A 14,019-nucleotide genomic window follows, 5' to 3' on the forward strand; every position below is an offset into this window, starting at 1 on the left:
ACTGCTTAAGTCATAGCCAATGAAATAGTTCCCTTGTATTGCTTCTGTGACTTATCTCTATAAGTCTTGCCCCCTGATCCTGTTGGAGGAGGTTCCTGATCACTTCCCTTTTGGCACTGCCTGATAGGAATTGATTTTTGGGCAAATAAACTTAAAAATGTTAGCATGCTTCAGTTTATCTTTTAATAACCCCCAAGTTATGACAATCAAAAATGCCATGTGTTCACCGCATTTTCCTCTTATTCCTGTCTCACTTTTCCTTCTTTCTCATCTCTCTCCCTAATACCAGACTTTATGAAACACGATAGAATAAATTGCATCATGGGTATCATAATTGTTGCTAGCCCTAGGCATGAGAGCAGATAGAAACAAATTGCTATTCTTTATATAGTACTGTAATAAAATGGGAGTCAGTCAAAATACAAAAACAGTTTAGGCCATTCAAAAATCATGCTTCTCTAAGCAGAATCCTTCCACGAATGGCACAGGACTCAATCAGATAGGCCTTTGAGGAAAAGGAACTCTATGTGCTTCTAAGATCTCCGTAGACCCTTTGAAAGTCAAGCCGAAGGTCACTGTGATTTTTCCTTTTCACCGTTTTCATCAACATGTATTTATTTTTTGAGCACTGACTGTGTCAACCAGGTGCCGCATGGCATGCAAATAAGGAAAAGGCTCAGTTTGTGCCTGGTAGAGAAGAAGCAGCTTGTCTCTTCATAGAGAGATACTGATAGCAGGTGGCACATTCCCAGGGTCTAATCAGGTTACAGATGATAAACAAGAGGAGAAACAGGTAACATTGGGCAGGGTGGGAATCAGGAAAGCTGTTGTCGAGTAGTTAAGATGCAAGGATGGTAGTAGAGTTTGCGGCAGGGGTAAACAGAGCTGTCTGGAGACAGGGAACTGCCTCCTGAGGATCGATGATTTGGTGCTCAGAGCAGAGCAATAGTATGGTGATCCTTTAAATTGACAGTCCTTAGATACTTGTTCAGGATCAGTTTAGAGGCAAAGTGGGATGTATGTGAGGGAAGGATGGAGAGAAGGCTAGCTTTTGTTAGCCTTCACTCTCCCCTTGGTTGTCCCCAACAATTTATTATTGCTCCACTTTTCAAAACAAAAGTTAATCAGACCACCAGAGTAGAGACCATCTCTTGGTGCTGAGCCTGCTCCTTCGCAGGACCCTTGCTCTCCACCCCTTCAGTAAGCAACTTATTCGTTGTTTCATCCAATTCCATGTGGAGCTTTCGCTGAGACAAGATCTCCACTTTCTTATATTTGTCGTTGTATTTCAGGGCCTCTTATAGATGATTCATTGCCAACTTAGTCCCTTGTTAACCCAGTTCTAAAGCTATCATTATACTATTAATACATATGCTGTGATTAAGCCATTTATGTAGTAGTCACTCTTTGAAAGGGTCTTCACCAAATCCTCTGTGAAGTGCTTTCTCAAGTGGTGTCAAAAGAGAGAAGATACAGTGGTCCCATAGAAGACGTGTTAGATTGGGAGGTAGAAAGCTAGTTTTGAACTCTGGTTTTGCAGCTAACTTGCTGCAAGTTCCTGTGTTAAGTCACATCCCTGCCTTAGGCTTTCATTTCTTCCTCTGAAAATGGAAGGTTGGATTACAGACAGGGTGGCAAAACAGATTTTATATGACTGACTGGTAGCAGCTCCCTTGAATGCTTCATAGAGAAAGCTTTTTAGATCACATCTGGGCTCTGAAAGAAAGAATAATCAATTAGCACTGTCTACTCTAGTGGCTCAGGTGGTAAAGAATCTGCCAGCAAAGGGGACAGCCCAGGTTCGCTCCCTGGGTCAGGTCAATCCCCTGGAGAAGGGAATGGCTACTCACTCTAGTATTCTTGCCTGGAGAATTCCACAGACAAAGAAGCCTGGTTGACTACGATCCGTGGGGTCACAGAGTTGGACATGACTGAATGACTAACACATACACCATGAGTGAAAAAAGGGGGTTGTGGTGGTGATGTTAGCATGGGTGCCTCATTTTTAGTATTCCTTGGTTGAACAGGCTTTAAGAAATTCTAGTCAGAGTTCTGAGACTTAATAAGATTATTGGTTAAATATTCAAAGAGATTTTCTGTATTCAGAATTAGGATTCTGTGGACTTTCTCAAAATTATAGTTGGGTTGTTTAGAGCAGAGGAATAGTTAACAATTCTTTGCTTCATTTGGCACAGCTTTGCTTCCAACCTGCCATCAATAGGATCTATACATCTGTGGTTTCTCTTGAAGTAGGGAATTTTTACATTGACAGAGTTCCAGTATCACTAAGCCCTCTAGCCCAGATTGAAATTTTTATTATTAAATGATAGGATTGTAACCAAAACAAATTAAAAGTCAAACAGTATAAATCATATTAAAATGTAAACTACAGGCTTAGTGGAAATATCTGCAAATATTTACCTAAAGTACACTTAAAGATAAAGAACTCTTAAAATCAACAAAAAAGAGGCAACTGTGTATAAAATGAGAAAAGAATATAAACAGAAGTCAAAGAAGAAACACCTTGACATACAAAATATATAAAAGACTCAATCATTTAATAATCAAAGAAATGAAGCATTGGCAGATAATAGTGTGGACAAGGAAGCAAGGCAGAAAAGAGTGTAAGCTGACATAACCATTTTGGAGGACAATTTGGACTCATCTATAAACACTTGAAATGCATATATCCTTGACCTAGCAATTTTAATTCTAAGAATTTATCTTAAAAATACTGGTTAAAATATAAATATAAATATATATATATATGTACATATTCAAGGATATTTGTTGCAGCAATTTTAAACAGCTTATAGGATCAGCTTAAATATATATAATCAATAAAGGAACAAAGAAAGCATGACACAGCTATATACTATACGTGCTAAATTATGCTGGGTCAACTTGGTTTAACTGGAAATCATTTCCCAGAGCTCCCTTCCTGTACGGTTCTGTGTTAAGAGTTGGCCAAAAGAGGAGCTTTTGTGAAATTGGGAAGACGGAAATGAAGAAGTGGCCATTACCCTCAGGGGACTGTTGTGATCAGCTGTAGTGACAGATGCTGGGAGGGTTCCAGTTTGTCGTTGGTGCTCTAATGTGTGCGTGCTCAGTCGCTTCCGTTGTGTCCGACTCTTTGTGACCCCATGGACTGTAGCCCGCCAGGCTCCTCAGTCCTCGGGATTCTCCAGGCAAGAATACCAGAGTGGATTTCCGTGCTCTCCTCGGGGGTATCTTCCCGACCCAGGGATGAAACCCACGTCTCCTACCTTGCAGGCAGATTCTTTACTGACTGATCCACCAGGGAGGCCCCTTGGTGCTCTCAGGTGCTCATAACTGTGGGCCCCAGACTCAGCACCAGATGCTTAGCTGTGGACCCATAGAGGCAGTAGTAGCACAAAAACAACAGCTTTCAACAGACCTTTCCACAAGCTCTGTATTTGCGGTTATGCTTCAGAGGCTGATTGTTCTTGACTTCCCAGGGTGACGGGTTAGCGGCTCTTCTGATCATCTGGTTTTCCCTACTTCACCTTTATTTCCCAATTTCTTTCACAATTGTGTAAGATCCAATTTCTATATTAAAGTATTTGTTTTATATACTCAGGGTGAGTGCGCTTCCCTGACTGAACCCTCTCTGATACAGCTGTTGGTACTGGAATGGTTCCAGGAAATTGAACCTTAAGGATTAGAATCTGGAAACAGCTCTTTGATCTGATTTGATTTTATGACATAAATGAGCCTGTTGCCAGTGGTAAATGGGACACTGATATATATGGTATATAGTGGCTAATCAGTTACTTAACTGATCTGTTATGAAAAGTGCCTACTATGAAAGATAACAAGTAGCTGCTACCAGAGAACACTGTAGTGGTAATAAAAATATAAGGACAGCGGAGTTGATTAACTACTGAAAGGGTACCAGAGAATTTGGATAAAGAAAATAATAGGCTCAGGGATTTTAATTCTTAGCTCAATGGCCAAATAAGGAGACATAAAGCTTCTACAACTTCTCTGAAAAAAAAAAAAGCTTACCTTTTGTAGCCATGAGATTAGGTTTTTGAAAATCAAACCAGAAGTCTAATCCTGTGAGTGGCTGAATTACAACACAAATGGTGTTCACAAATCTTACAAGGTCTCCTCTGTTAAATTTATGCTTTGTGTGGGCAGGAGTGGGATCCTGAAAAAAAATTTTTTTTTTAAAATAAATTTATTTATTTTACTTGGGGGCTAATTACTTTACAATATTGTAATAGTTTTTGCCATACATTGACATGAATCAGCCATGGATTTACATGTGTTCCCCTTCCTGGACCCCCCACCCACCTCCCTCCCCATCCCATCCCTCTGGGTCATCCCATTGCCCTGAGCATTTGTCTCATGCATCGAACATGGAATGGTGTTCTGTTTCACATATGATAATATACATGTTTCAATGCTATTCTCCCAGAACGTCCCACCCTCACCTTCTCCCTCAGAGTCTGGATCCTGAAAATTAAGACAGTGATATTTGGGCAGATTCTAGTAAAGTTCAGTACTATTTTTTAAAAATATTGGTATAATTAGTTTAGTTGCTCAGTTGTGTCCAACTCTTTGTGACCCCATGGACTACAGCCCAGGCTCCCCTGTCTATCATCAACTCCCAGAGTTTGCTCAAGCTCATGTCCATCAAGTCAGTGATGCTATCCAACCATCTCATCCTGTGCTGTGCACATCTCCTCCTGCCTTCAATCTTTCCCAGCATCAGGGTCTTTTCTAATGAGTCGGTTCTTTGCATCAGGTGGCCAAAGTATTGGAGTTTCAGCTTCAACATCAGTCCTTCCAATGAATATTCAGGATTGATTTCCTTTAGGATTGACTGGTTTGATCTCCTTGCAGGCCAAGGGACTCTCAAGAGTCTTCTTCAACACCACAGTTCAAAAGCATCAGTTCTTTAGCGCTCAGCTTTCTTTATAGTCCGACTCTCACATTCATACATGACTACTGGAAAAAGCATAGCTTTGACTAGATGGACATTTGTTGGTAAAGTAATGTCTCTGCTTTTTAATATGCTGTCTAGTTTGGTCATAGCTTTTCTTCCAAGGAGCACACGTCTTTTAATTTCATGGCTGCAGTTACCATCCATATTGATTTTGGAGCCCAAGAAAATAAAATCTGCACTGTTTCCACTATTCCCCATCTATTTGCAGTGGAGTGATGGGACATGATGCCATGATCTTGGTTTTTTGATGTTGAGTTTTGAGCAAATTTTTTCACTCTCCTCTTTCACCTTCATCAAGAGACTCTTTAGTTCCTCTTCACTTTCTGCCATTAGAGTGGCATCATATGCATATCTGAGGTTATTGATATTTCTCCTGGCAATCTTAATTTCAGTTTGTAATTCATTCAGTCCTGCATTTCGCATAATGTACTCTTCATAGAAATTAAATAAGCAGGGTGACAATATACAGTCTTGACATACTCCTTTCTCAATTTTGAACCAGTCCATTGTTCCACGTCTGGTTCTAACTATTGCTTCTTGACCTGCATACAGATTTCTCAGGAGAAGGGTCAGGTGATCTGGTATTCCCATCTCATTAAGAATTTTCCACAGTTTGTTGTGATTCACACAGTGAAAGGCTTTTGCATAGTCAGTGAAGCTGTGTTTTCTTTTTTTTGGAATTCCCTTGCTTTTTCTACAATCCAACAGATGTTGGCAGTTACATCTCTGGTTCCTCTGCCTTTCCTAAACCTAGCTTGTACATCTGGTAGTTCTCAGTTCATATATTGTTGAAACTTAGCTTGAAGGATTTTGAGCATTACCTTGCTGCCACGTGAAATGAGTGCAATTGTGCAATAGTTTGAACATTCTTTGGGGTTGCCTCTCTTTGGGATTGGAATGAAAACTGATCTTTTCCAGGCCTGTGGCCACTGCTGAGTTTTCCAAATTTGCTGGCATATTGAGTGCAGCACCTTAACAGCATCATCTTTTAGGATTTGAAATAGCTCAACTGGAATTCCATCACCTCCACTAGCTTTGTTCGTAGTGATGCTTCCTAAGGCCCACTTCACATTCCAGGATGTCTGGCTCTAGGTAAGTGACCACACCATTGTGGTTATCCAGGTCATTAAGACCTTTTTTGTATAGTTCTTCTGTGTACTGTTGCCACGTCTTCTTAATCTCTTCTGCTTCTGTAGGTCCTTGCCGTTTCTGTCCTTTATTGTGCCCATCTTTGCATGTAATGTTGTATCTCTAATAATTTTCTTGAAGAGGTGTCTAGTCTTTCCCATTCTATTATTTTCCTCTATTTCTTTGCATTGATCACTAAAGAAGGCTTTCTTATCTCTCCTTGCTCTACTCTGGAACTCTGCATTCAGTTGGGTGTAACTTTCCCTTTCTCTTTTGCTTTTCATTTGTCCTCTTTTCTCAGCTATTTGTACAGCCTCCTCAGACAACCACCTTGTGTTTTTGCATTTCTTTTTCTTGGGAATGATTTTGGTCACCACCTCCTGTACAATGTTACAAACCATTGTCCATAGTTTTTCAGGCAATCTGTCTACCAGATGTAATCCCTTCAATCTCTTTTTCACCCCCACTGTAAATCATAAGGGATTTGATTTAGGTCATACCCGAGTGGCCTAGTGGTTTTCCTTACTTTCTTCAATTTAAGCCTGAATTTTGCAATAAGGAACTGATGATCTGAGCCTCAGTCAGCTCCCAGTCTTGTTTTTTTCTGACTGTATAGAGCTTCTCCATCGTTGGCTGCAAAGAATATAATCAGTGTGATTTTGGTACTGACCATCTGGCAAGAATACACAGAAGAACTATACAAAAAAGATCTTCATGACCCAGATAACCACGATGGTGTGATCACTGGACTGGAGCCAGACATCCTGGAATGTGAAGTGGGCCTTAGGAAGCATCACTACGAACAAAGCTAGTGGAGGTGATGGAATTCCAGTTGAGCTATTTCAAATCCTAAAAGATGATGCTGTTAAGGTGCTGCACTCAATATGCCAGCAAATTTGGAAAACTCAGCAGTGGCCACAGGCCTGGAAAAGGTCAGTTTTCATTCCAATCCCAAAAAGAGGCAATGCCAAAGAATGTTCAAACTACTGCAAAACTGTACTCATCTCACATGCTAGCAAAGTAATGCTCAAAATTCTTCAAGTCAGATTTCAACAGTACGTGTACTGTGAACTTCCAGATGATCTAGCTGGACTTAGAAAAGTCAGAGGAACCAGAGATCAAGTTGCCAAAATGCGTTGGATTATACAAAAAGCAAGAGAGTTCTAGACAAACATCTACTTCTGCTTTATTGACTATGCCAAAGCCTTTTACCGTGTGGATCACAGCAAACTGTGGAAAATTCTTAATGAGATGGGAATACCAGACCACCTGACCTGGCTCCTGAGAAATATGTTTGCAGGTCAAGATGCAACAGTTACAACCGGACATGGAACAACAGACTGGTTCCAAATCAGAAAAAGAGTATGTTAATGCTGTATATTGTCACCCTGCTTATTTTACTTATATGCAGAGTACATCATGAGAAATGACAGGCTGCATGAAGTACAAGCTGGAATGAAGATTGCTGGGAGAAATATCAGTAACCTCAGATATGCAGATGACATCACCTTATGGCAGAAAGCAAAGAAGAACTAAAGAGCCTCTTGATGAAAGTGAAAGAGGAGAGTAAAAAAGTTGGCTTAAACTCAACATTCAGAAAACTAAGATCATGGTATCTGGTCCCATCCCTTCATGGCAAATAGATGGGGAAACAATGAAAACAGTGACAGACTTGATGTTTTTTGGACTCCAAAATCACTGCAGATGGTGACTTCAGCCATGAAATTAAAAGATGCTTACTCCTTGTAAGACAAGTTATGACCAACCTAGACAGCGTATTAAAAAGCAGAGACGTTACTTTGCTGACAAAGGTCCATGTAGTCAAAGCTATGGTTTTTCCAGTAGTCATGTATGGATGTGAGAGTTGGACTATAAAGAAAGCTGAGCGCTGAAGAATTAATGTTTTTGAACTGTGATGTTGAAGAAGACTCTTGAGAGTCCCTCGGCCTGTAAGGAGATCAAACCAGTCCATCCTAAAGGAAATCAGTCCTAAATATTCACTGGAAGGACAGATGCTGAAGCTGAAACTCCAACACTTTGGCCACCTGATGCAAAGAACTGAGTCATTAGAAAAGACCCTGATGCTGGGCAAGATTGAGGGCAGGAGGTGAAGGGGATGACAGAGGATGAGATGGTTGGAGGGCATCACTGATTCGATGGACATGAATTTGGGCAGGATCCGGCAGTTGGTGGTGGACAGGGAAGCATGGCATGCTGCAGTCCATGGGGTTGCAAAGAATCGGACACAACTAAGCGGCTGAACTGAACTGAACTAATCTGGTGATGTCCATGTGTTGAGTCATCTCTTGTGTTGTTGGAAGAGAGTGTTTGCTGTGACCACTAACTTCTCTTGGCAAAACACTTCATTTTTGTGCTCCAAAGTACATTGTCTTGCTTCATTTTCTACTCCAAGGCTAAAGTTTCCTTTTACTCTAGGTATCTCTTCACTTCCTACTTTCCTACTTTTGCATAAATCCCGTATGATGAAAAAGACATCTTTTTTTTTTTTTTTTTGCTGTTAGTTCGTGAGGGTCTTGTAGGTCTTCATTGAACCATTCAACTTCAGCTTCTTCAGCATTAGTGACTGCGTCACAGACTTGGATTACTGTGATATTGAATGGTTTTCCTTGGAAATGAACCGGGATCATTCTGTCATTTTTGAGATTGCACCCAAGTACTGCATTTCAGACTCTTTTGCTGACTATGAGGGCTACTCCATTTCTTCTAAAGGATTCTTGCCCACAGTATTAAATATAATGGTCATCCGAATTAAATTTGTCCATTCCTGTCCATTTTAGTTCACTGATTCCTAAAATGTATGTGTTCATTCTTCCCATTCTTCCCATTCCCAGTTAATTCTTCCTGCTTGACTACATCTGATTTATCTTGATTCATGGACCTAAGATTGCAGGTTCCTATGCAACATTGTTCTTTACGGCACTGGAGTTTACTTTCACCACCAGACACATCCACAACTCAGTGACATTTCCACTTTGGCTCAGCCTCTTCATTCCTTCCGGAGCTATTTCTCCACTCTGCTCCAGTAGCATATTGGATACCTACTGACCTGGGGGACTCATCTTCTGGTGTCATATCTTTTTGCCTTTTCATATTGTTCATGGGCTTATCAAGGCAAGAATACTGAAGTGGTTTGTCATTCCCTTCTCCAGCGGAACACGTTTTGCCAGAACTCTCCACTATGACCTGTCCGTCTTGGGTGGCCCTGCACGGCATGTCTCATAGCTTCCTTGAGTTTCACAAGGCTGTAATCCATGTGATCATTTTGGTTAGCTTTCTGTAATTGTGGTTTTTGTTCTGGAGGCTGTGGGATTATAGTTCTTGCTTCCTGATAGGGAGGACTGGCTATGGGCAAAACTTGGTCTTGCTCTGGTGGGCAGGACCATGCTCAGTAAATCTTTAACCCAATTGTCTGGTGATGGGTGGATCTGTGCTCCCTCCCTGTTAGTTGTTTAGCCTGAGGCGACTCAGTCCTGGCGTCTACAGGCTCTACGGTAGGGCTACTGGTGACCTCCAAAAAGGACTTATGCAAATATGCACCTCCCAGTACCACTGCTGCCAGTGCCCCTGTCCCCATGACAGGCCACTGCTGACCCACACCTCTGCAGGAGACCCTCAGACACTCAAAGGCACGTTCAGCTCAGTCTCTTGTGTGGTCACTACCAGTTTCCCCTAGGTTCTGGTGCACACAAGATTTTTTTGTGTGCCCTCCAAGAGTCTCCGTTTCCCTCAGTCCTGTGGAAGTTCTGTAATCAAATCCTCCTGTCCTTCAAAGTCAGATTTCCTGAGGATTCCCAATCCTTTTGCCAAATCCTCAGGTTGGGAAGTCTGATGTGGGGCATAGAACATTTGCCGTAGTGTGAGAACTTCTTTGGTATTATTGTTCTCCAGTTTGAAACAACTGATGTGAACTTTTTCTTTAAGGGAAATTCATGGTAAGCCACTGGGGAAGTGACAGTCCCTAAGAGTGAGTCTTTAAAAATGTGAAAAGCTTATCTTAAAACAACTTGGTCTTTGAACCTTGAGGTCTGTTTAAAAATCCGTGACGCTTACATACCAGTGGGGGGATATTTGAAAGGTTCTAAAGGTATTTATTTGCCAGCTTCTCCCTAAAGGTTAATGTTGCTCTTGGCCCTGACAAGTAGGGACATGCCATTCCGCCTCTCTATGTAGCCAGACGACACATGCCTGGCACCCTGGTCATCCCTCTGCCGGTCCTCCTTGAACGTATAACTCTTCACCTGCTGCAGGGTGTTGGTCAAAGTGCTGCCTGGGGGTCTGGAGCAAACGTTCCACTAGAGTCTCTGGAAAGGGGATCCAGGGAAGGTGGGAGCTGAGGTAGGAGGATGCCCTCTGGTGGAGGGCTCCCCGGCCTCACTGCCACCTATGGCCACCCCAGAGTTATTCTACCTGTGTGGCAGGCTGAGCTCTGGCCCCCGCCTTTCTTCAATAAGTTTATTTGTGTCATATTTTAGATTCCACTTATAAGTAATATCATATGGTAGTTGTCTTTCTCCTTCTGACTTGTTTCACTTAGTATGATAATCTCTAGTTTCATCCATGTTGCTGCAGATGGCATTATTTCATTCTTTTTTAATGGCTGAGTAATATTCTGATGTGTGTGTGTGTACACACATATATACCATTTTTAACCATTCATCTATTGATGGACAGTTAGGTTGCTTCTCTATCTTGGCAATTATAAATAATGCTGCTACGAACATTGGGGTGGATGCATGTATCTTTTTGAATTAGTGTTTTTGTTTTTAGGATATATACCCAGGAGTGGAATTGATGGGTCATATGGTAGTTCTATTTCCAGTTTTTTGAGAAACTTCCATTTTGTTTTCCAGAGTGGTTGCACCAGTTTTCCTTTTGTCTGCACCCTTGCCGATGTTTGTTATTTGTTGAAACTCCACATTTTGCTGGACCTTTCTGGTTAGTAGCAGTGACCTTTCATATTGGAGAAGTCTGATTTCCCTTGACTGAAGTACCTATAAAGAGCCTCTCTTGAAGTGGTAGCTTTACAATAGAATGCCACTCCTCCTCACTACCTACCTCCTACCACTCTCATTGCTTATAGACTTAACCCAAACTTGGTTTTGCCAGGAGTCAGGAGGTAAGGTACAAAGTGTAACTCATGGGGAGGGTTATAAGTGCCAATGATTTTGGAAGATTTTGTATATATAGAAATCTAGGGAATATGTTAGGGAATGAATCTGGATGGGTGAGGGTTAAAGGAATATTATACCAGATCTGATCAAATTTATAAGTTTGGATGCACAAGGCAGAAATTTTGTATTTAACATGGGGTAGAATGAGGGATGGCACCCCACTCCAGTACTCTTGCCTGGAAAATCCCATGGACGGAGGAGCCTTGTAGGCTGTAGTCCGTGGGGTCGCTAAGAGTCAGACATGACTGAGCGACTTCACTTTCACTTTTCCTGTTTATGCACTGGAGAAGGAAATGGAAACCCACTCCAGTATTCTTGCCTGGAGAATCCCAGGGATGGCGGAGCCTGGTGGGCTGCCGTCTATGGGGTCGCACAGAGTCGGACACGACTGAAGCGACTTAGCAGCAGCAGAATGAGGGAACCACTGGACCCACTATGAGATGAACCTGAGTCACAAGTCTCTTTTCTAACGGGTAGAATCATGTATCATGCCTTTCCAATAATTAGTGTTATTTCAGTAATCTCTAAAACCACATGATCTGACTTCCTACAGAAGTGGGGAAAAAAATCTATATATGTATATGTACACACACACATACACAATTCATGTTAATTTATTCATTATAAAAGCCTAGAAAGCCTCATTAGTTCAGTTCAGTTGCTCAGTTGTGTCCGACTCTTTGCGATCCCATGGACTACAGCATGCCACGCTTCCTTGTCCATCACCAACTCCTGGAGCTTGCTCAAACTCATGTACATTGAGTCAGTGATACCATCCAACCAACTCATCCTCTGTTGTCCCCTTCTCCTCCTGCCCTCAATCTTTCCCAACATCAGGGTCTTTCCCAATGAGTCAGTTCTTCGCATTAGGTGGCCAAAGTATTGGAGTTTCAGCTTCAACATCAGTCCTTCCAATAAATATTTAGGACTCATTTCCTTTAGGATTGACCGGTTTGATTTCCTTGCAGTCCCAGGGACTCTCAAGAGTCTTTTTCAACACCACAGTTCAAAAGCATCAATTCTTCGGTGCTCAGCTTTCTTTATAGTCCAACTCCCACAACCATACGTGACTACTGGGAAAACCATAGCTTTGACTAGATGGACCTTTGTTGGCAAAGTAATGTCTCTGCTTTTTAATATGCTGTCTAGGTTGGTCATAACTTTTCTTCCAATGAGTAAGTGTCTTTTAATTTCATGGCTGCAGTCACCATCTGCAGTGAGTTTGGAGCCACAAAATATAAAGTCTGTCACTGTTTCCATTGTTTCCCCATCTATTTGCCATGAAGTTATGGGACCAGATGCCATGATCTTAGTTTTCTGAATGTTGAGTTTTAAGCCAACTTTTTCACTCTCCTCTTTCACTTTCATCAAGAGGCTCTTTAGTTCTTCTTCACTTTCTGCCATAAGGGTGGTGTCATTTGCATATCTGAGGTTATTGATATTTCTCCTGGGCAATCTTGATTCCAGCTTGTTCTTCATGCAGCCTGGCATTTCGCATAATGTATTCTGCATATAAGTATGGAAAGCCTCATACCAAGTTGTTAACAGTGGTTAATTTGGGATTGGGATTTGATAGTGGTAGTAAGGGTGATGAGTAGATTTTACCTTTTAAACTCCTTTATTGTTTAACTTTGTTATCAAGAGCAAATATAAAGATACATTTGAGGGGGAAAAAACCTTCAAAAATAATAATATCAGAATTTTAGAAAATATAAATAGGGCAAAGGAAAATGTATAGTATCTGTGATTCTGTAATCAAATATAATTTCTTAAACATTTTATTTAAATTTTTAGTCTTTTCTCATGTTTTAAAAAGCAGCTTGTTTAGTATAATTGCCATAAAATAAATTGCACTCATGTGACGTGTTCAACTTGATTACTTTAACATATGTCTACACCTGTGAAACCATCACTAGCATCAATGTAATGAACATATTTACACTTCTCAAGAGTTTCATGTCTCCTATTATTGATATATTCCCCATCAGCCACTGATTTGCTTTCTTTTACTATAGATTATTTTACATTTTCTAGAATTTTATGTAAGTGGGATCATACAGTATTAGTCTTTTTTGTCTGACTTCTTTCACTCGGTTTAATTATTTTGAGGTCCATCCATGTGGTGTGTATCTACAGTTTGTTCATTCCTGTTGTTGAGTAGTATTCCACTGTATTAATTTCTAGTTTGTTTATCCACTCACCAATTGGTAGACATTTGAGTTGTTTCCAATTGCCGATTATGAGTAAAGCTGCTATGAACATTTACATATATCTTTCTATGGACGTATACTTTGTTTTCTCTTGGTTATATCCCTAGGAGAGAGAAATGTCTGAAGTTTATAGTAGGTATATATTTGACTTTTTAAGAAACTATCAAGTTGTTTTCAAAGTTGTCCTACCATTATGCATTTCTACCAGCAATGTGTGTAAGTTTGAGTTACATCTTCATCAACTTGGTCTGGTCAGTCTTTTTAATTTTAACCATTTTAAGAATTGCGTAATGATATCCCATTGTGGTCTAAATTTCATTTCCCTAATCGCTAATAATGGTGAGCACCTTTTGATGTGCTTATTTGCTAGCTGTATATATCTTTTTCTGTGTGTGAAATGACTGTTCAAATATTTGCATATGTTATTTTAAAGCCATTATTATTCAGTTTTAAGTGTTTTTTTATGTTTTTAGTTGGGCTTCCCTGGTAGCTCAGTGGTAAGGAATCTGCCTGC

The 14,019-nt window shown here is 40.7% G+C and overlaps 1 protein-coding gene and 1 long non-coding RNA gene across 4 annotated transcripts in view; one reads left to right on the forward strand and one right to left on the reverse strand.

Annotated features, from left to right (window-relative positions):
* Positions 1–14,019, forward strand: part of LOC145510122 (uncharacterized) — an 838,825-nt gene that overhangs the window by 51,854 nt on the left and 772,952 nt on the right. The window lies entirely within an intron of this gene.
* The window catches only part of LOC145510125 (uncharacterized), a 46,366-nt gene that overhangs the window by 8,764 nt on the left and 23,583 nt on the right, over positions 1–14,019 (reverse strand). Inside the window, exon 3 of the long non-coding RNA XR_014056736.1 lies at positions 4,030–4,174. This is a non-coding gene — a long non-coding RNA (uncharacterized LOC145510125). The remainder of the gene's footprint in view (positions 1–4,029; positions 4,175–14,019) is intronic.

Source organism: Giraffa tippelskirchi, chromosome 6 (assembly GCF_054371585.1).
Source record: "Giraffa tippelskirchi isolate mGirTip1 chromosome 6, T2T-mGirTip1v1.2.pri, whole genome shotgun sequence".
Classification (NCBI taxonomy): domain Eukaryota; kingdom Metazoa; phylum Chordata; class Mammalia; order Artiodactyla; family Giraffidae; genus Giraffa; species Giraffa tippelskirchi.